Source organism: Salvelinus sp. IW2-2015, linkage group LG26 (assembly GCF_002910315.2).
Source record: "Salvelinus sp. IW2-2015 linkage group LG26, ASM291031v2, whole genome shotgun sequence".
Lineage (NCBI taxonomy): Eukaryota > Metazoa > Chordata > Actinopteri > Salmoniformes > Salmonidae > Salvelinus > Salvelinus sp. IW2-2015.
Window position 1 is genome coordinate 34,366,849 of NC_036866.1, and position 20,577 is coordinate 34,387,425.

Here is a 20,577-nt window from a genome sequence, read left to right on the forward strand (position 1 = left end):
TTGTCTGCTTTGCATTTCTACTGTCGTCTCCCCACTCTAATTTCATCACCATTAATCCTGTGGAGAAAGATAGGAGGGTGACAAAGCAGGGGATGAAAAGAGCAGGGGAGGAGAGGTTTGGGCAATGATAAGAGCCCATGTCATTCCCTATTAGGGGAACATCCAGAGAGAAAGATACATCTGTGGATCCTCATGAGATGATAATGTGGATGAGGTGATACTAATGTAATACTATGAGCAGTAATCAGGTCTTGCTTTCATCCACAGTAGGAATGTGACTAAAGGTGAAGGGTTTGGGCTGAAGATCAAGTGATGGTTGTCAACACTTTTCTCACACTGATGACCATAGAGTATGATTGGGCTAATGTGAGTGAGGTAGTATCTCCTTCTCTCAGTCGAAAGTCACTTTCTCTGATGTTCTCTGTTTAAGTCCCCACTTAGTGCTTAAGATTATGTCTTGGGATTTGGAATCACTAAAATCAAAGGTACTGTTATGAAGGAGAAGATCTATGTGTGAAATAGGCTACTAACCATAAGTTTATACAAAGGTCCTTACACTATACACTTTTTTTTTTACTTCGCCTCTTCTCCTCTTAACCTGAGGTCATGGCCAATGTTCCCTCTAAGCTGCACGTGGGCGCACAGCTTCCCTGGGACTGCCGTGCAGAAGAAATATCTGCCCCTGAGAAGCACGTGATTGTACTTCACTCAACTTTCTAGTTTTCCCCCTTACTTAACACTATCAACATTTCCTTTACTGTGGAAATTGTGATCAAATCAACACAATATTAGCCACTTTCAAAGCAACATACCGGAAAACTATGCAAGACTTAGTATCCAAAACTAACTATGCAAGAGATCTTGATGTAGGCAGAACGCTTCGAAGTAGGATTCTATTGCATTGACATGCACCACGTACTCTACACAGTCCGGTGTGCATAACCAATCAGAGCTGCAGTAGGTCTATATGCAGATAGACCATTGCCATATATGGATCTGTGCCATTCCCTTTGAACTGGACTGTGTTTACAGCATGAGTGGTCATGAGTAGATGTGCTTGTTTTGAGATCAAAGTGAGAGCTGCATGTAGCCACGTGTGCACATTTCTGTTCATATCCTTTGCTAGTTAGTGAATTGTTAGCCCAGTTATAGATTATTTGTAGTCAGCAATGGGGGAGGGATTGCTTCCTACAAGAGCACAAAATGTCTACATTTCTAGACATCTCTGAAAAGCTAGTCTGACAAAGAGATGTTTTTGTCATAAAGGGGCAGTTTTGTATCTGGAGACAGGCTTGAATAAGCTAAGTAGCCAATAGCAGAGGGTAACATCATTTGTCTGATTCTCTGTAACAATGGTATGGGAAAAGCAATGCATTTTATTTTGTAAAGTGGTTTCTTGCATCAAACAACACAACAATATTTCCGGGTCACCTCTTTGTCTGAAGGACAAGTGAACAGGTTAATGTCAAGCCCTGCATGTTTTTTTTCTCTCAAAAGTCCCATGGAATGTAGGCCTACATTGAACGCCACACATTGGCTGCTACTGTAGGCTGAATGATAGAACAGCTATTTCCACGTTAAAATGTTATGGGATGCATTTTCTCCATTGTTTTTGATGGTAGGCCACTCTGGTAGACCTACATTATGATCAAATAGCCATAGTAGTCTACTTGGCCACTGTTAAAATTGTAACTTAAAGTGAGTACAGCCTCAGTGTTCACAATAAACATGTCCCGGAAGTTGTACAGAATTTTCACAACGTTCAAGTTTGTGCTCAACAGACCTGAAATTTGCTCAGTGCTGGAAAGAATTAGAGGCAACATTGGTCATGACCCTTGAGGAGACTCCAGTGGGCTTGAGGCTTAATGGAAACAGTCACCAGCCAATCAGCAGGCTGCATTCCTCACATTCTGGAAAGAGAGTGTCAAGGCCATGAAACCTGAAAGAGAGTGTGTGCATGTGCGTGTGCACTCTTGTGTGTGTGTGTGTGTGTGTGTGTGTGTGTGTGTGTGTGTGATGTGTGTGTGTGTGTGTGTGGTGTGTGTGTGTGTGTGTGTGTGTGTGTGTGTGTGTGTGTGTGTGTGGTGTGTGTGTGTGGTGTGTGTGTGTGTGTGTGTGTGTGTGTGTGTGTGTGTACACTATGTGTGTGTGTAGGCAACTGCAGGAGAGACCGTATTATGCAATGGCACATGCAGTGGCCACGGCATCTGCAGAATTCCATGTTTATTTCTCATAAAATTTGTAGGCCTACGTCTTTTAATGACTCGCTGCTGTTCAGACAGTTCTGGGAACTATACCTGTGCACCCATGACATCACAATTCCTGGAGAAGAGGAGGGAGAAATGAGAGGAAGACATGAAGAGAATAAGATAATTATTTCTTCTTTACCTCCTTTCGGTGAAAATCATCCCCCACTTTAATAAGACCAGGGCAGGTGGGCAGGTGTGTGTCCCTCATCGAGCCAGCTGCACACCAGAGCGAGAGAGAGAGAGAGTGAGGAGAGGAAAGAAAGAAGGGGAGAGAGGGGGATACATGTAGAAGGGGATGAGTGGCAGGAGTTTAAGAGAGTAAAAGTGGTTCAGAGGGGACTTTCAAGGATCTGCGGAGAGAGGGAACCAAGAAGGACAAGTACAGATTAAGAAAAAAAGGAACAGAGAGAAGAGTGCAGTGGGGAGAGAAAAGACAGCTTTTGCAGAGTGAAGCTCTCCAAATCTTTTCTCTCCCCAGGGTATTTTCCTGAGCCTCACTCATCAGTCTGGGCAGGAATCGCTCGTCACTCTTTTCCTACCTCCCTCCTCTCCCTCCCTTATTCCCTCCTTTCTTCCCTCTCTCCCAGCCGTGGAGCGTCACGAGAGCCACGCGATGAGTATAGAATGAGAAGAGAGAGAGTGAGTGAGAAAGAGAGGGAGAGAGGAACGGACCAGGGAAGCGAGAGACTTACACACACCACACGCAATTGGAAATTGAAGGAGTTGGTGTGCAGCTCGCAAGGTGGGTGAGGTGCATATAAGGCATGCATGTGCGTGTGTGATTTCTCTGAATGTGCCTGAATGAATGCTGGCATTCATGTCTTGATACTACTTCTATTTAATGTAATTGTGTTTTATTAAGAGTGTGTGACAGGTTTGACTTCCCACTGTTTGGTGTGTGTATCACATTTTGGTGTGTGTTTAATTACCCTGTCATGCACAGCTACCTAACGTTTAGCCATAAAGCATGTGTGTTTCTCTGCATGTGTGTGACTGTGTGTTAGTATCACTTTAGTAACACCATAGTATCACTTTACAGTGAGTTAAATAGATCCAGACAGTTATTGATTGAAAAAATAAACGGATACAGACAGCGAATTAGAACAATCATCAATCAAAATAGGTGAAAAAGGGGAAAAAAGAGATGAAGAGAGGTAAAGAGAGTTATCTGTGCAGAGTTTGAAAAGTCAATGAGTGACCATCATGTACAGTAACTCAATCTCCAATGGTCCTTGCCGTGGCGTGTTGAATGTACATGCATGGATGAATCTTTGTAGTTAATAAGATGCTAACTTGCGTTTCCTGTGGTGCAGGAAAATTGTTTGCTGCAAGGACGTGATCAAATTAAGATCCCATCTGTAGACTCTTGAGTTTCTGTCATTCAAGTTTTCCATGAAGAACATAACATACTGTTATATTCAGCCCAGCAAGTGAAGCGGAGAGAGTGTTTTTGAGGTTAGAGCTATTATTATAGTGTAAGAGATAGAGTGAGTAGTATACTACTGTCAGACAAAGTTGAGAGTGATTCAATGGGTTAGCAGCGTGTGTGACACTTTAAAGAAAGCATCGAGTCTGAGTTGGAGCCTAGAGTTCGCTCTGAGGAAGTTGGAGGAGTTGGAGCAGTGCTGTGTGAGTGTGTGAGTGCATGTCTGAGGTGCAGTTTGTCAAAGGCAGCAATTTAGCATGGTGTGTGTGTGTGTGTGTGTGTGTGTGTGTGTGGGTGTGTGTGTGTGTGTGTGTGTGTGTGTGTGTGTGTGGTGTGTGTGTGTGTGTGTGTGTGTGTGTGTGTGTGTGTGTGTGTGTGTGTGTGTGTGTGTGTGTGTGTGTGTGTGTGTGTGGTGTGTGTGTGTGTGTGTGTGCGTGTGTGTGTGGTGCAGTGCACGTGTTAGTGTGGATGTGCTTGCATTAGTGTGTACGTGCATGGGTGGGTGTTTGCATGAGTGTGTATGTGCGTGGGCGTATGTCTATGTGTGTGGGTTTGCTAACGCGTGTGCATACATGTTTGTGTGTGAACTGTATACCCTAGTGTGTCAGATCAAAGGAAAGACAGAGGCTGACTCTTCTTTACATGCTATATAGCAGTTTTACGTACTGTAACAGTTGCAGCAGAAGTGCCCTTTCCTTGTCATTGAGTTTACCCTCAATCCCATCACTTTCAGTTAGTCATTTTTCCCTGACAACTTTGGATTGGTACAGTATGGCATTTCGGCATTATCTCTTTTTTTATTTATATATAAATTGACTCAGTACCGGTACCCCCTGTATATGGCCTCGTTATTGTAATTTTTTTGTGTTACTTTTTTTACTTTAGTTTAATTAGTAAATATTTTTCTTAACTCTTATTTTATTTCATCTGTCTTGTTGGTTAAGGGCTTGTAAGTAAGCATTTCACGGTAATGTCTACACCTGTTGTTTTTAGCGTATGACAAATAAAATTGGATTTGATTTGATATCCCTTCATAGTTTGTCCACTGAAAATATGAACAATGTTTTGGAGCTCTGCAGGCTTGATGTTTTAGTCGCACCCCCAGCCCTCCTTGCCAGAGTGATTCCTCCCTCCCTCTCCCTCCCTGACTTATGAATGAGCAGTCTCTCTCTCGCTCTGTTCCTCTGAAGTTTCACCCCCAGCGCTGATGTGCAGGGCCAAGGGGCATGGCTCAGGTAGCCCTGGCAGGCAGCGAGGTCACTCTTGCAAGGTTAGGCCAGGTACTGGAATGTCAGGTATTTACTGCTCACAGCCCTGGCTGTGTCCCTCGCTCCCTTCCTCCTCTTCCCCCTGCAGCCCTTCTCACCCCTCTTCGGCTCGCCCCTCCCACCCCCAGGAGCGTGTATCTGTGCAACATGCTGGGTCATGCCACCCTGCCAAGCCGTGCCGGGGCATCAACACGTTTGTATAAGTGTTGGAAAATCACCCGATGGCATTCCCCATGGTAAAAACCAAACAGAGAAAAGACAGAAGTTATTATAGATGCCCAGCCTGCTGTTTATGGTTGCTGTGTGCCAACTTTGTGCCAGTGGCATGGGAACCCTGTGTATCTGCTGTGTGGCACTGGCACCAGAGATTAGTGTTGTGTGAGCTCATATCAACGCAAGCAGATATTTTACCTCCCTCCCCTCCTCCTCCTCGCCATGGATACTGTGCTCCCTGGGCCTGTATCAGTGTTATGTGCTTTTCATCAGCCTATTATAGAGCCCTCTGCCCTGACCCAGTTCTCTCTGCTACCTCTCTCTGACTGTCACCTGCTCTCTGTCTATATCTCTAGCTGTCTCTCATGGTCTCTCTGTCTCTCTTTCTCAGCTTTGGCCTCAGTCTGTGTACCCAGAATCACATAGTCTCGGAAATGCAAGGGCTCTCACAGGTGGGGAAAGCTAACACAGACAAGATCTCACATGTAAGATTGTACTGCTTGTATCGTATGTGCATGTGCACACAAGCACCAAAATGTATATATAAATTAGAATTACCTCCAGGCCACATTGAAACACAACCATATACACACCCTTCCGCATTGCCCACAGCCATGCACATGCACATGCACACGCACACAGGGTTGGATAGATTACTTTTTTAAATGTAATCTGTTACCGTTACTAGTTACCTGTCCAAAATTGTCATCTGTAACATAACATTTTGGGTTACCCAAACTCATTTACGGAATCTGGTTACTTTGTAACTTTTAGATTACTTTTCCCTTAAAAAGGCATTAGAAGAAGACAAAAAATAATATTACCAATTGAGCGACATCTATTGCAGGATAAATCAATGTTAGAGTTTACATACCTGGCCATAACAGCCAGGTCGCCCGTGATACAAGTCAGGATTCAACGTCCATCAGTGTCTGAGGACGTTGGGAGATGACGTGGAAAGTGGCCACTAGGGGCAACAGTGAGCGCTGTTACCTTCAGGTAGGTTTCCGTTTTGCTACAGTTTTGTGGATGGGAATGGTGGATGGCCTCTGATTACAAAGGTTGCAAGTTGAATGCCATGGATAGAATGTTGTTTTTGAGATTTTTGTTTTAAGCCTATCCCAAACCTTAACCCTTACATTAACCATTCGGTATTCATGCCTAACCTTAAGTTTTCGGAGTTATGACCTAAATTTAACTTTAAACACTTGAATTTTACATTTCCAACATAGATGAGCATCTAATTCTGACATAAGACTGTGAGAGCTAGTTGGGCCATAAATGGATTTTGCAATTTACTTCATGGGTGATGTAGGCTTCTTATAACCCATTGCTTTGTACTTCAATACAGACAATAATGGGAGTAAGCTACAGTGCAATCGGAAAGTATTCAGACCCCTTGACTTTTTCCAAATTTTGTCAAGTTACAACCTTATTCTAAAATGTATTAAATTAATGTTTTTCCTCATCAATCTACACACAATACCCCATATTATCTAGCTCCTAAGCACCTTTGCAGTATTTAGTTGTTTTGTGTGCTATTTCTTACATTATTAGGCCAGAATTTTTTTTGTGTTATTACATACAGCCGCAAGTAACTTTTGGATATCAGAGCAGTGGTAACTCACCAGCATTACGACCCGGAATACGACTTTCCCGAATTGGATTCTTTGTTCGAATTGGATTCTTTGTTCGCATGAATATTGAGACATGTTATAATATCCCAATGTAATCAAAGTTTGAAAGGATTCTGTTTTTGTCAAATAATATATCTGTTTATTATTTCTAACTATGTTCCGCCCTCTGACCATCCGCTCAGGGAAAAATCGTCCCGAAGCTGAATGTAATTGGGGACCCGCCTACTCTGTTGCTTATGATTTTGTTGTCATGGAGGACTGAATGAGCTGATGCTACTCTCATGGAATGGCACGCACAACCGAAAGGTTCTATTTGACTGTGAAAAATGAATGTCATATGTTGCATTTACTATAGGCCTATTGTTTACGTTTTTGCTGGTGACACTTTGATATGCTGATAATTTTCAGATGTTTAAGTCTATCAAATGATTGTGAGTTTGAGCATGGGTACGATAGCCCTTTATTAATCAGCATGAATTAGTTTGAGCAATAAAATCCCCATTTGTGGTGTTCTTAAATTAAACTCGTTTTTGACTGTATGTGGAACACAATACTGAGTTTAGAAGGGCGGAACTCTCTCAAACTTTTATTCCATAGACTGGGATCTGCATTGTAGAATGCAGCTGTTGCAAGAGAACATTTTTCACTGGCTGGCCACTGGTCGCAAAAACATTGATTGATAGGCAGCTTCACCTTCTCAAATTCAACCATTATTGTGTTAAAATACACTTATAAATGTTTGAACAGCCATCCACACCAACCACAATCTGTGTTGCGCAAATAGCTAAATGAGAGAACAGCAGTGTGATTCACGTCATTCCGCTGTATATATCAATAATAAATTGTATCTATATCGCCCGTAGGCTACACCACTGCTGTCATCCTTACCTCCAAGCATTTATTCAAATAGGATGTATAATCTTTGCCTGCCGACAGAAATAACACCTTTGGAAGTCAAAGCTTGGACTGAAGCGTACAGAAGCCTACTCCTGCTGTTTTCCTGTTATCCATCAAACGCGTTTGGTGTGTCATCATAGTGTTTTTTTCAATGTTGATTTTAATGGCATTGAGAAAACAAAAAGGTATCATAAATAACTTTTTCCGCTAACATCCTTTCTGAACTTAAAAGTAATCATCTAGTGTTTCAAAAGTATCTGTAATCTGATTACAATGTTTTTGCTGGTAACGGATTGCAGTAACAGTTTTTTTGTAATCAGTGACATGTAACTGATAACATGTAATCCATTACTCCCCAACCATACGCACACACACACACTTCACATTTGTTAGGATATATTGTCAACGTCTCCTATGGAAGACATTGTAATTGTGGACGTTCCTCTACAAAATGACTGCAGAGATTGGTCTGAGCTGCCCAAAAAATGTGAATTTAGGCAATTTTCACAGTCGGTTCTCACTTCGTTCCAACAAGTACAAATGGATATACAGTAGGTCAGCCCCATAGCAGAAACTGATCAATTGGCAACCTTCATATGACTTAGGCCTTTCTCTTAGATGTTAATTCCCCTATATGGGGACTGTGAGGGGTTCTGGACCGGTGATAACTGACATTTTGATGTACAAAATGCTCGGTGAATGTTATAGGGTCCAGTGACTTATAGTCCCAGGTAGCCCCATCTGTCTGCTCTCCGCTGCCACTCTATCAGTAGAGCTGACTTGAAGTGTCAGGTTTCAGACCCCACATTTGCATTGGGAATGACGTATCAATTTGCTGGCCTGTCCGGACAAAGAATCGATTTGCTCTCCATCTGAGCAACTTAGCCCAGCCTGGAGACGGAATATGAAAGAGGACAGTCAAGCATATCATCTCATTGTGATATACAGTGGCTTGCGAAAGTATTCACCCCCTTGGCATTTTTCCTATTTTGTTGCCTTACAACCTGGAATTAAAATAGATTTTGGGGGATTTGTATCATTTGATTTACACAACATGCCCACCACGTTGAAGATGCAAAATATTTTTTATTGTGATACAAACAAGATATAAGACAAAAAAACTGAAAACTTGAGCGTGCATAACTATTCATCCCCCCAAAGTTAATACTTTGTAGAGCCACCTTTTGCAGCAATTACAGCTGCAAGTGTCTTGGGATATGTCTCTATAAGCTTGGCACATCTAGCCACTTTTTCCCATTCTTCAAGGCAAAACTGCTTCAGCTCCTTCAAGTTGGATGGGTTCCTGCTGGTGTACAGCAAACTTTAAGTCATACCACAGATTCTCAACTGGATTGAGGTCTGGGCTTTGACTAGGCATTCCAAGACATTTAAATGTTTCCCCTTAAACCACTCGAGTATTGCTTTAACAGTGTGCTTAGGGTCATTGTCCTGCTGGAAGGTGAACCTCCGTCCCAGCCTCAAATCTCTGGAAGAATGAAACAGGTTTCCCTCAAGAATTTTCCTCTCTTTAGCACCATCCATCATTCCTTCAATTCTGACCAGTTTCCCAGTCCCTGCCGATGGAAAACATCCCCACAGCATGATGCTGCCACCACCATGCTTCACTGTGGGGATGATTTCCTCGGGGTGATGAGATCGGTTGGGTTGTTCCAGACATAGCATTTTCCTAAATGGCCAAAAAGCACCATTTTAGTCCCATCCAACCAGAGTACCTTCTTCCATATGTTTGGGTAGTCCCCCATATGCCTTTTGGCAAACACCAAATGTGTTTGCTTATTTTTTTCTTTAAGCAATGGATTTTTTCTGACCACAAAGTGGTCCTATGGACAGATACTCCAATCTCCGCTGTGGAGCTTTGCAGCTCCTTCAGGGTTATCTTTGGTCTCTTTGTTGCCACTCTGATTAATGCAATCCATGCCTGGTCTTTGAGTTTTGGTGGGCGGCCCTCTCTTGGCAGGTTTGTTGTGGTGCCTACATTTTTTTATAATGGATTTAATGGTGCTCCGTGGGATGTGGGATCATGTGACAGATCATGTGGGATCATGTGACAGATCATGTGACACTTAGATTGCACACAAGTGGACTTTATTTAACTCATTATGTGACTTCTGAAGGTAATTGGTTGCACCAGATCTTATTTAGGGGCTTCATAACAAAGGGGGTGAATACATATCCACGCACCACTTTTCCGTTTTAATTTTTACTTTTTTTTGAAACAAGTTAATTTTTTCATTTCCCTTCACCAATTTTGAAAATGTTGTGTATGTCCTTTACATGAAATCCAAATAAAAATCCATTTAAATTACAGGTTGTAATGCAACAAAATAGGAAAAACGGCAAGGTGATGAATACTTTTGTAAGGCACTGTATATTTCGAGCTCTCAACATGAAAAAGAATAAGTCATTTCTCTTGGTCACGTTGTGCTTAAAGCTGTAGCTGAAACAAGTCTACACGTATTTGAATGGTATCTCTGTGCCGCTCAGTGGACGTTTAGGAGAAAAGTCAATATTGTACTGTCACAAAGTATTATCATATTTATTTTACAGTTATAAGAAAGATGAAATCTTATAGTAAGTCATTTATAATTTAATGTGTTACTATATTTAGAAAGCATTTTAGTCATTTCAAGCCCTATTGCCCCACTTTTGGTGAATAGGAAAAAATCATATATACATGTTCATATTTTCATAAGGTTTTTACTATGTACTTTTGCTTGTGTCCTTAAAACTGAGTACACCTCAGCATTTTTTTTTTTTTACCAGAATGGTGATTTCCAGACCTTTCTAAAACTATGGAATATTACCATTTATTGTTTATGGGCATCTCATGAAAAATCATTACATTTGGGTATGTCTGTTTTGGCGGAAAATAAACATTTGGCCTAACATTCAGGTGGTTCCAAGGTAACCACATAATTAAGGGAATACATGTTTAGTCTCAAACCCCCAAAAAGTAAAAGAATAGGACTTTAAATGCACTTTAAATAAAGTTTGATTTGATTTAGTCCTATTCTTTAATAACTTAGATTTTTGCTTGAGATGGAAATGTCAATCCAACATATCAATTAATAGTGACGGAACTGTTGAAGCAGAAGATACATCTCCTTCAAATGTTGAGATTTTCTTCCGTTGATAAATCATTTGAAATCAACCAGAGCTTGAAATGCTAAGCCTATTGAATTGTAAATTTTAAGTTGAATTCTGGGTTCAATTGAAACATTAGCTATTGATGAGTTTGCTAATACTATATAGGCCTAAATAGCTTGCCTGGCTACCCAGACTTCTTGCTTCGGAAAAATGTTATGCCACACCCACGGAAGTTAGTTTCTTCCATTTTTATATTTTAGTCATTTAGCAGACACTCTTATCCAGAGCGACATACAGGAGCAATTGGGGTTAAGTGCCTTGCTCAAGGGCACATCAATAGATTTTTCACCTAGTCAGCTCGAATTTGTCCCAAGGCTCTTAACCACTAGGCTACCTGACGCAATGTGTCTGTATCTGAATACCTCCCCGACCCTTCACCGAATGCGAACACATTTGGTGCCGTCTGATTGGTCCAGAAACCGATGGGTTGGGCCAGAGCCAGAATACAAGTGGGTTAAGAGTCGGTTTGGAAATGTGTCATTGGCTTTGATACTCTGATTCATTAGAGACAATCCAATTGCTGATGACTTTGTCTTGTACAAACAACGTATGACCCTCCCGTGTTAAGCATGTATCGATGCAAGCTTCAACGGAAAGTATGCCCAGAAATATGACGCAACCATGTAAAAACGATGCAAAATCTCTTCAAATCAATTGCAGCCATTATTTGAGCTGAAGCGAGAGAAAATAAACTTCGGAATGAAATATTGCCCATTTACATCTCATATGTTGCCCAAATACAATATTTTATCATGATACATTAATAAATACATACTGTGTTAATAAATCCTCGGGGGGATTTGTGGGACACTAGCAACAGCCAGTGAAATTTCAGGGCGCCAAATTCAAACAGAAATCTAATAATTAAAATTCCTATAATTAAAATATACAAGTATTATACACCACTTTAAAGATAAACTTCTTGTTAATCCAACCACAGTGTACGATTTCAAAAAGGCTTTACGGCGACAGCACACCATGCGATTATGTTAGGACAGCGCCTAGCCACAAAACCATACAGACATTTTCCAGCCAAGGAGAGGGCTCACAAAAGTCAGAAATAGCGATTAAAACTTCTTGAGGATAGGGTGCAGAGTTTTCACTTAGGGAAAAATAGCGTGCGCAATTTCAACTTTGTGCTACTCATCCCCAGAATATAAGATATGCATATTATTAGTAGATTTGGATAGAAAACACTCTGAAGTTTCTAAAACTGTTTGAATCATATCTGTAAGTATAACAGAACTTATATAGCAGTCAAAACCCTGAGGACTAACTTTTTTATTGTTAAGTTCCTTTATGTTCAATGGGTTATCATGGGCACACCAGAATTCTAATCACTATCCACGCAGTTTCTACTGCTTCCACTGGATGTCGCCATTGTATGGAAAAAGGTTAAGGTTTTTCCTTAGTAAACAGAGAAAGATATTGACCCGGAAGTGGAGTGACGTCGTGTGTTTATGTTTGAGAGTTGAGCAAGACTTGAAAAGTACCGTGAGTTTGTTGATATCCTGTATTGAAAACAGATTGACCCGTCTTCAATTTGATCGATTATTAACGTTTACAAATACCTTAAGTTGTATTACAAAAGTACTTTGAAATGTTTTGGCAAAGTTTAGAGGTAATTTTTTAGATATTTTGTCGTGATTTTGCGCAAATTGAAGCTGTTTTTCCTGGTACAACGGCGCCAAATAAATGGACAATTTGGATATATATGGACGGAATTAATCGAACTAAAGGACCATTTGTGATGTTTATGGGACATATTGGAGTGCCAACAAAAGAATCTCGTCAAAGGTAATGCATGTTTTATATTTTATTTCTGCGTTTTGAGTAGCGCCGGCATGGTTGAAATTGTCAACAAAGAGAGTGTAGCCATTGCACTATCATCAGATAATRGCATCTTATGCTTTCGCCGAAAAGCCTTTTTTAAATCTGACATGTTGGCTGGATTCACAACGAGTGTAGCTTTAATTTGGTATCTTATATGTGTAATTTAATAAAGTTTGATTTTATAGATTTTTTTTTGAATCTGGCGCTCTACATTTTAACAGGCTGTTGGGATGCAAGCGTCCCGCGATCCCAGAGAGGTTAAATTAATCACTAGCCTTTGATGATCTTAATCTGGTGGCACTCCCAGGACTCCATGTTACACAATAAATGTTTGTTTTGTTCAATAAAGTCCCTCTTTATGTTCAAAAACCTCAGTTTAAATTGGAGCGTTATGTTGTCTCAAATAACATCCGGTGAAATTGCAGAGAGCCAAATCAAATTACAGAAATACTCATCATAAACGTTGATGAAAAATACAAGTGTTATACATAGGTTTAAAGATAAACGTCTTGTTAATCCAGCCGCTGTGTCAGATTTCAAAAAGGCTTTACGACAAAAGCAAACCATGCTATTATCTGAGGACAGCACCCCATCAAACAAACACATGAAAATCATAATTCAACCCGCCAGGCACAACACAAAAGTCAGAAATAACTATATAATTCATGCCTTACCTTTGAAGATCTTCTTCTGTTGGCACTCCAATATGTCCATTAAACATCACAAATGGTCCTTTGTTCAAAAAATTCTGTTGTTATATATCCAAGATGTCCATTTATTTGGCGCGTATGATTCAGAAAATACACCTGTTCCAACTCGCGCATGACTACACATTATCTAATTAGTTACCTGTAAACTTGATTCAAACATTTCAAACAACTTTCCTAATCCAACTTTAGGTATTTTTAAACGTAAATAATCAATAACATTTAAGACGGAATAAACTGTGTTCAATACCGAAGGGAAACAAAGTGGAGCGAGCTTTCAGGTCACGCGCTTCAACCACAACAGTACACTTCACTCGACCTTCATTCTGAACAGGGCTACTTCTTCATTTCTCAAAGGAAAAACATCAACCAATTTCTAAAGACTGTTGACATCCAGTGGAAGCGATAGGAACTGCAAGCAACTGCCTTAGAATTCTAGATTCATATTGAAAACTCATTGAAAAGAGAGTGACCTCAAAAAAAGAAAATCCTGGATGTTTGTCCACGGGGTTTCGCCTGCCAAATAAGTTATGTTATGCTCACAGATATCATTCAAACAGTTTTAGAAACTGCAGAGTGTTTTCTATCCAAATCTACTAATAATATGCATATCCTAGCTTCTGGGCCTGAGTAGCAGGCAGTTTACTTTGGGCACGCTTTTCATCCGGACGTGAAAATACCGCCCCCTATCCTAGGGTTGTTAATTTTAGCATGTTTATCTGCCTACAATACCCACTGTAGTGTACGTAGATTGCAAGCCCATAGTAAGTCAGTTGGGCTAATGTTAACTGGCTAGCTACTACTGTTAGCTAGCTAGCTAGATAGCCACAAATAATTGGCAGCTAGCTACACACTAATTGACATCTACTTAAAAAAAACATCAGTTTTAGGTCATTTTTGCCTGTTAAACTATCTGGTTAGCTTGATAATTACGATTCAGATATAGCTAGCTAATAGTTATGAAGTCAATGTTTGCTTTGTGTATGTCTTGTTTCATCTCTATTGTTGCTATTGTACTGGCTGGAAGAATGTTCAGTGAATGGGAGGTGCAGCTTAAAGTAATACTGTAGATGGAGTGTGAGTGCTTCTCAAATGTCCTTTTTTATTTGTTCTTCACACTCTGGTCCTCACAAGAACCTACTTAAGAGAGCGTGCTCGGAGAATGCATGCTCGGAGAATGCACGGTAGTATGCATACTGAGAAACATCTCAGACGAAAGACATTGCAATTATTGACATTCCTCTACAAAACAATTGCTGGGATTTATTTGTCTGTGCTGCCAAAACAAGGGGAATTAGTGTTATAGGTCAGCGCCGAAACTGAACAATGGGCTACCTTCATATGATATAGGCCTTTAATCCAGGGTAACCACAGAAGTAAGGAAATCATTTTTTGACAATCATACATTTACAGTGGGGAGAACAAGTATTTGATACACTGCCGATTTTGCAGGTTTTCCTACTTACAAAGCATGTAGAGGTCTGTAATTTTTATCATAGGTACACTTCAACTGTGAGAGACGGAATCTAAAAATCCAGAAAATCGCATTGTATGATTTTTAAGTAATTAATTTGCATTTTATTGCATGACAAGTATTTGATACATCAGAAAAGCAGAACTAAATATTTGGTACAGAAACCTTTGTTTGCAATTACAGAGATCATACGTTTCCTTTAGTTCTTGACCAGGTTTGCACACACTGCAGCAGGGATTTTGGCCCACTCCTCCATACAGACCTTCTCCAGATCCTTCAGGTTTCGGGGCAGTCGCTGGGCAATACGGACTTTCAGCTCCCTCCAAAGATTTTCTATTGGGTTCAGGTCAGGAGACTGGCTAGGCCACTCCAGGACCTTGAGATGCTTCTTACGGAGCCACTCCTTAGTTGCCCTGGCTGTTGTTTGTCGGGTTTGTCATGCTGGAAGACCCAGCCACGACCCATCTTCAATGCTCTTACTGAGGGAAGGAGGTTGTTGCCAAGATTCCGCGATACATGGCCCCATCCATCCTCCCCTCAATACAGTGCAGTCGTCCTGTCCCCTTTGCAGAAAAGCATCCCCAAAGAATGATGTTTCCACCTCCATGCTTCACGGTTGGGATGGTGTTCTTGGGGTTGTACTCATCCTTCTTCTTCCTCCAAACACGGCGAGTGGAGTTTAGACCAAAAAGCCCTATTTTTGTCTCATCAGACCACATGACCTTCTCCCATTCCTCCTCTGGATCATCCAGATGGTCATTGGCAAACTTCAGACGGGCTGGACATGCGCTGGCTTGAGCAGGGGGACCTTGCGTGCGCTGCAGGATTTTAACCCATGACGGCGTAGTGTGTTACTAATGGTTTTCTTTGAGACTGTGGTCCCAGCTCTCTTCAGGTCATTGACCAGGTCCTGCCGTGTAGTTCTGGGCTGATCCCTCACCTTCCTCATGATCATTGATGCCCCACGAGTGAGATCTTGCATGGAGCTCCAGACCGAGGGTGATTGACCGTCATCTTCAACTTCTTCCATTTTCTAATGATTGCGCCAACAGTTGTTGCCTTCTCACCAAGCTGCTTGCCTATTGTCCTGTAGCCCATCCCAGCCTTGTGCAGGTCTACAATTTTATCCCTGATGTCCTTACACAGCTCTCTGGTCTTGGCCATTTGGAGAGGTTGGAGTCTGTTTGATTGAGTGTGTGGACAGGTGTCTTTTATACAGGCAGCGAGTTCAAACAGGTGCAGTTAACACAGGTAATGAGTGGAGAACAGGAGCTTCTTAAAGAAAAACTAACAGGTCTGTGAGAGCCGGAATTCTTACTGGTTGGTAGGTGATCAAATACTTATGTCATGCAATAAAATGCAAATTAATTACTTAAAAATCATAGAATGTGATTTTCTGGATTTTTGTCTCTACAGTTGAAGTGTACCTATGATAAAAATGACAGACCTCTACATGCTTTGTAAGTAGGAAAACCTGCAAAATCGGCAGTGTATCAAATACTTGTTCTCCCCACTGTATATAGTCAAAATGTACCACATGTGGGAAAGCAAAAAAACTGTATGAAAACGAACAATGTTTCTGACAATTATAAAATGACATTGTTAAAAAGTAAGCTTAGAAGTAAGACGTCCTGGATAACTGCATCTACCCGTCTAATACAATGTCAGTCAGTCATTAGACTAATGTTACTCTGCTATTATAACGCCTATGTCATGAAAAGCATGTCCCTTTAACAATGTCAAAATGACATAAGCCCTCACTAAGAGCTGAGCTGAGTCGTCGTCATCAGGCCACTGTGACTGTCTTTTTAGAGCAGTAGGGTAAACAGCTGTAGGATATTTAGCTGAGTGGTCCCATCGGGCTGTGTAGCTCCTAGCGCTAACGCTAGCCGAGAGAGGAAATGCTATAGTCGGATAAGGAAGAGGTTGTTGCGTGGGAGGCAGTGCAGCCGCTGGTTGTTTGTTCCTGTTTTCCTCAGCTGACAGACATCAGAGTCGGGACACTCCAGTGGAGCGAATAAAGTGCCAATCTAGTTAAATTGCACGAAATCACACTATGGGAGCGAGCCCACAAACCTTGGCTGGGGCGCTGCCAAACTCTTACAGAGAGCACCACAGAGTCTAGAGTCTCTCTCTCACATGCACACACACACACACCACACACACACACACACGCACACTAACACACACACACACACACACACACACACACACACACACACACACACACACACACACACACTAACAAACACACTAACACACACAACACACACACACAACACACACACACACACGCACACTAACACACACACACACACACACAACACACACACACACTACACACACACACACCACATACACACTAACACACACACACATACACACACTAACACACACAGACCCGAGACTCAGCATTTCCTACCCATTAAGCGCTTCCTCCCGAGTCTTTCATCAGCTAAAGTGAATAATCTGGTGGAGGCCTATTTGGTGTGAGCTGAATATTGGCTGCTTTAACCACATGGAGGCAGTAAGAATATTTGGATCACCGAATTGTTTTGTGTTGTAAGCACTTTCGGATGCCAATCCAATTTGTGTCTATTTAAATATTTTGGTCTGATTTAAATATTTTGGTTGTCATGGTTGCTGTGTATGAATAAGTATGCAGAAACGATATGATTATAGTAGACGAAAAATATGACGTTAGGGTTCACCATACGGCCGACATCTTCCCCACGGTCTGTGTTCAGAATTCTTTAATGTCGTTGGTATGGTAATGTGTGTTGGTATGGAAATCATGTTTGTTAATTTCTAAAGCTGTGTAATGTTGCTTTTTGTTCCTTCATGATATACCTGGCATCTGATCTTACTGTCGACGGATTTAAAGGTCTAACTCAGATAGACTATTCAACTTCAAAAAATGATTCACCAGAGAAAAATGTACCTCTAATATCAGAGTTTGACTAGCTACTCTGTGTGTGTGTGTGTGTGTTGTGTGGGTGTGTGTGTGTGTGTGTGTGTGTGTGTGTGTGTGTGTGTGTGTGTGTGTGTGTGTGTGTGTGTGTGTGTGTGTGTGTGTGTGTGTGTGTGTGTGTGTGTGTGTGTGTGTGTGTGTGTGTGTGTAAACAAGTTATCAAAATGTGACCCCTGAACTTAGTCAAGCACCTTCCCTTGAGGTGAGAGGAGTGGGTGGGGTGTGAGTGGGAGAAGGGTCCTGGGGATGAGGCCTCAGTCTTTTAGCTGCCTTTGAGACGGCACACATGACTTTACGAACCAGCAGCACAATTCTTTGCCCGGAGCAGCAGCCAACCCACCTCTTATATCAATTGTATGTTTATTATGACGGTAGTTAAAATATACGAGCCCTACCTGGGCACTATGTGAAACAGGGGAAACAGTGGGAGAGAATGGAGGAGAAAATTAACTAGCAATCACTAACGCTCTGGTTCTTCAGACCAGGCTCCAGATTGCATCATCCACTTCACCTGATGTAGACGCCGACACACTGAGATCATACACCTTAGCTGCAGGGAGGTTAAGGAAAGTACCAGCGTCAGCCTAGGCCACTCACACACACACACGCACACGGACACACGCACACACACACATGCACATGCACAAGTGTGTATGAGGGTGTGTGTAGGCACACTGGTATACACACTGCTTAATGCTATAAGTATTCATTATGTTTGTGTTTGTGTGTGTTCCCGCATCTGTGTTTATGGTTATGTTGTATATAATTAGATGGCGTCAGATGGTGGCAGGTTTGATTGGCATACTTTGTGTGTGTGTGTGTGTGTTGTGTGTGTGTGTGTGTGTGTGTGTGTGTGTGTGTGTGTGTGTGGTGTGTATCGTATGTTGTTGTGTGTGTGTGTGTGTGTGTGTGTGTGTGTGCATACTGTATATGTGTGAGGCAGGCCTTCTGAACCTAGCTGTGGTTCCACAACAAGTCTGATAGGAAGAGAGAGGTGCTAAATCAGAATCAGCAGGCGGTGTACAGTAGAGTATTGGCCTGGGGCTGGATGTTCACTTCTTGGCCACACTACCAGGGAAGTGAGAGCACAGACAAGAGAGCAGCCGAGATGCGTGTCTAGAGTTCTACTGCTCTTACATTAGTTTGTTATTGTCCATTTAACAATTCTTGATATCCCAATTTGTGCCTTGCTTGAACATTGTTACTGTATTTGTCACTTTCATTATTTTTCTTGGTAAATCCTTAAAGCCCCCATGCAGCCTTTGAAAAAAAAGGTTTTAATCATTAGTTGTCTAGTAAATCACTGTGTGTTTATTTAATTAAAATAATAATATAATTTTTATGATTTATTTTCATGAGCCTCCTTTGACCCTTAAAATGTTTATTCCGATTGTGTGGGCATTAGGAAACAAATTTGAAGATATTTACATTCACAGCCCTGATTGGCTGATAGGATGGTCTAGAGCCCACCTCCTTACCCAGATGAACAGTCATTACTGTGGGCCGAAAGTTCCATCCCACCTGAACAGGCTGATATTCCAGTATTTTTTTTTTTCAAACAGCTCTTACACAAAAAGGGCATTATCATAATTTTCACAATTTCAAAGTGTTATTTCTACCTCATAGTGTGGAAATATCATACAATCAACAGGAAATCAGGTTTTTGACTGGACTAGGTCTTTAATAAATATATTCATGAAAAAAAAGAGTTGCAGCTCTCCGTATGTCAGGTCTTAGTAGTAATTTGTCTGATTAAGCGTATGTGAAACACAGTTAGTGTCAGTGGTGGAGACTGGATAGGCTAGCTAAGCGCTAGGCTATATGGGCATGCTAAGCTATGTAGGCATACTAAGCAAGGCAGGTTTGACATGCTATTCTGCAGTAGGGAAAACAGGTGGATGTAAATATAGGGACTGGACTGAGGAAGTGTGGAAGTGATGCAAGTATGCCATTGGAGGCTCTTTAGTGTGTTGAGTTTGTGATAGGGTGGCCCCATTCTGGGTAAACTGTGTGTGTGTGTGTGTGTGTGTGTGTTGTGTGTGTGTGTGTGTGTGTGTGTGTGTGTGTGTGTGTGTGAGTGTGAGTAGGTAAGTAAAGAAATAAAACAGTAAAAGACATTTGAAAATAACAGTAGCAAGGCTATATACAGACACCGGTTAGTCAGGCTTATTGAGGTGTGTGTAACGATTTTCTTCCTCTTCTGATGAGGAATATGAAATATCGGACCAATACGCAGCGTGGTAACTGTCCATGTTACTTTAATATAACCGAACACACGAAAAAATACAAAAATAACAAAGTGAATGACAACGAAAACCGAAACAGTCCTGAATGGTGAAACAAACACAAAAACAAGAAACAACTACCCACAACAAAGGTGGGAACAGGCTACCTAAGTATGGTTCTCAATCAGAGACAACGATTGACAGCTGCCTCTGATTGGAACCATACTAGGCCAAACACAGAAATACAACACACAGAACAAAACATAGAATATAGACATAGAATGCCCACCCAAACTCACGCCCTGACCAACCAAAATAAAGACATAAAAAAGGAACTAAGGTCAGAACGTGACAGTGTGTTCATTCCTCTGATGCTGTGACAAACGTTTCTTAAACGGAAACAAATGGAATGAAACTGGGATAAACATACCTGAATTTGGCCAATAGAAACTCTCGTTTGCAACTTTTGACTAATGATTACACCCTACCTTAGATCAGCTAGATGCAGG

General features: G+C 41.4%; 1 protein-coding gene across 4 annotated transcripts in view; it reads left to right on the top strand.

Annotated features, from left to right (window-relative positions):
* The first annotated feature begins 2,562 nt into the window (after nt 1-2,562).
* The window catches only part of LOC111952421 (zinc finger protein 469), a 155,581-nt gene continuing 137,566 nt past the window's right edge, over nt 2,563-20,577 (top strand). For 2 of the 4 annotated variants that reach the window (XM_070435246.1, XM_023971067.2), the window contains exon 1: nt 2,566-2,991. The gene's annotated coding sequence lies outside the window, so the exon portion shown is untranslated. Of the gene's footprint in view, nt 2,992-20,577 lie in introns of all 4 variants that reach the window. The other 2 variants (XR_011474210.1, XR_011474209.1) reach the window with 2 other exon arrangements.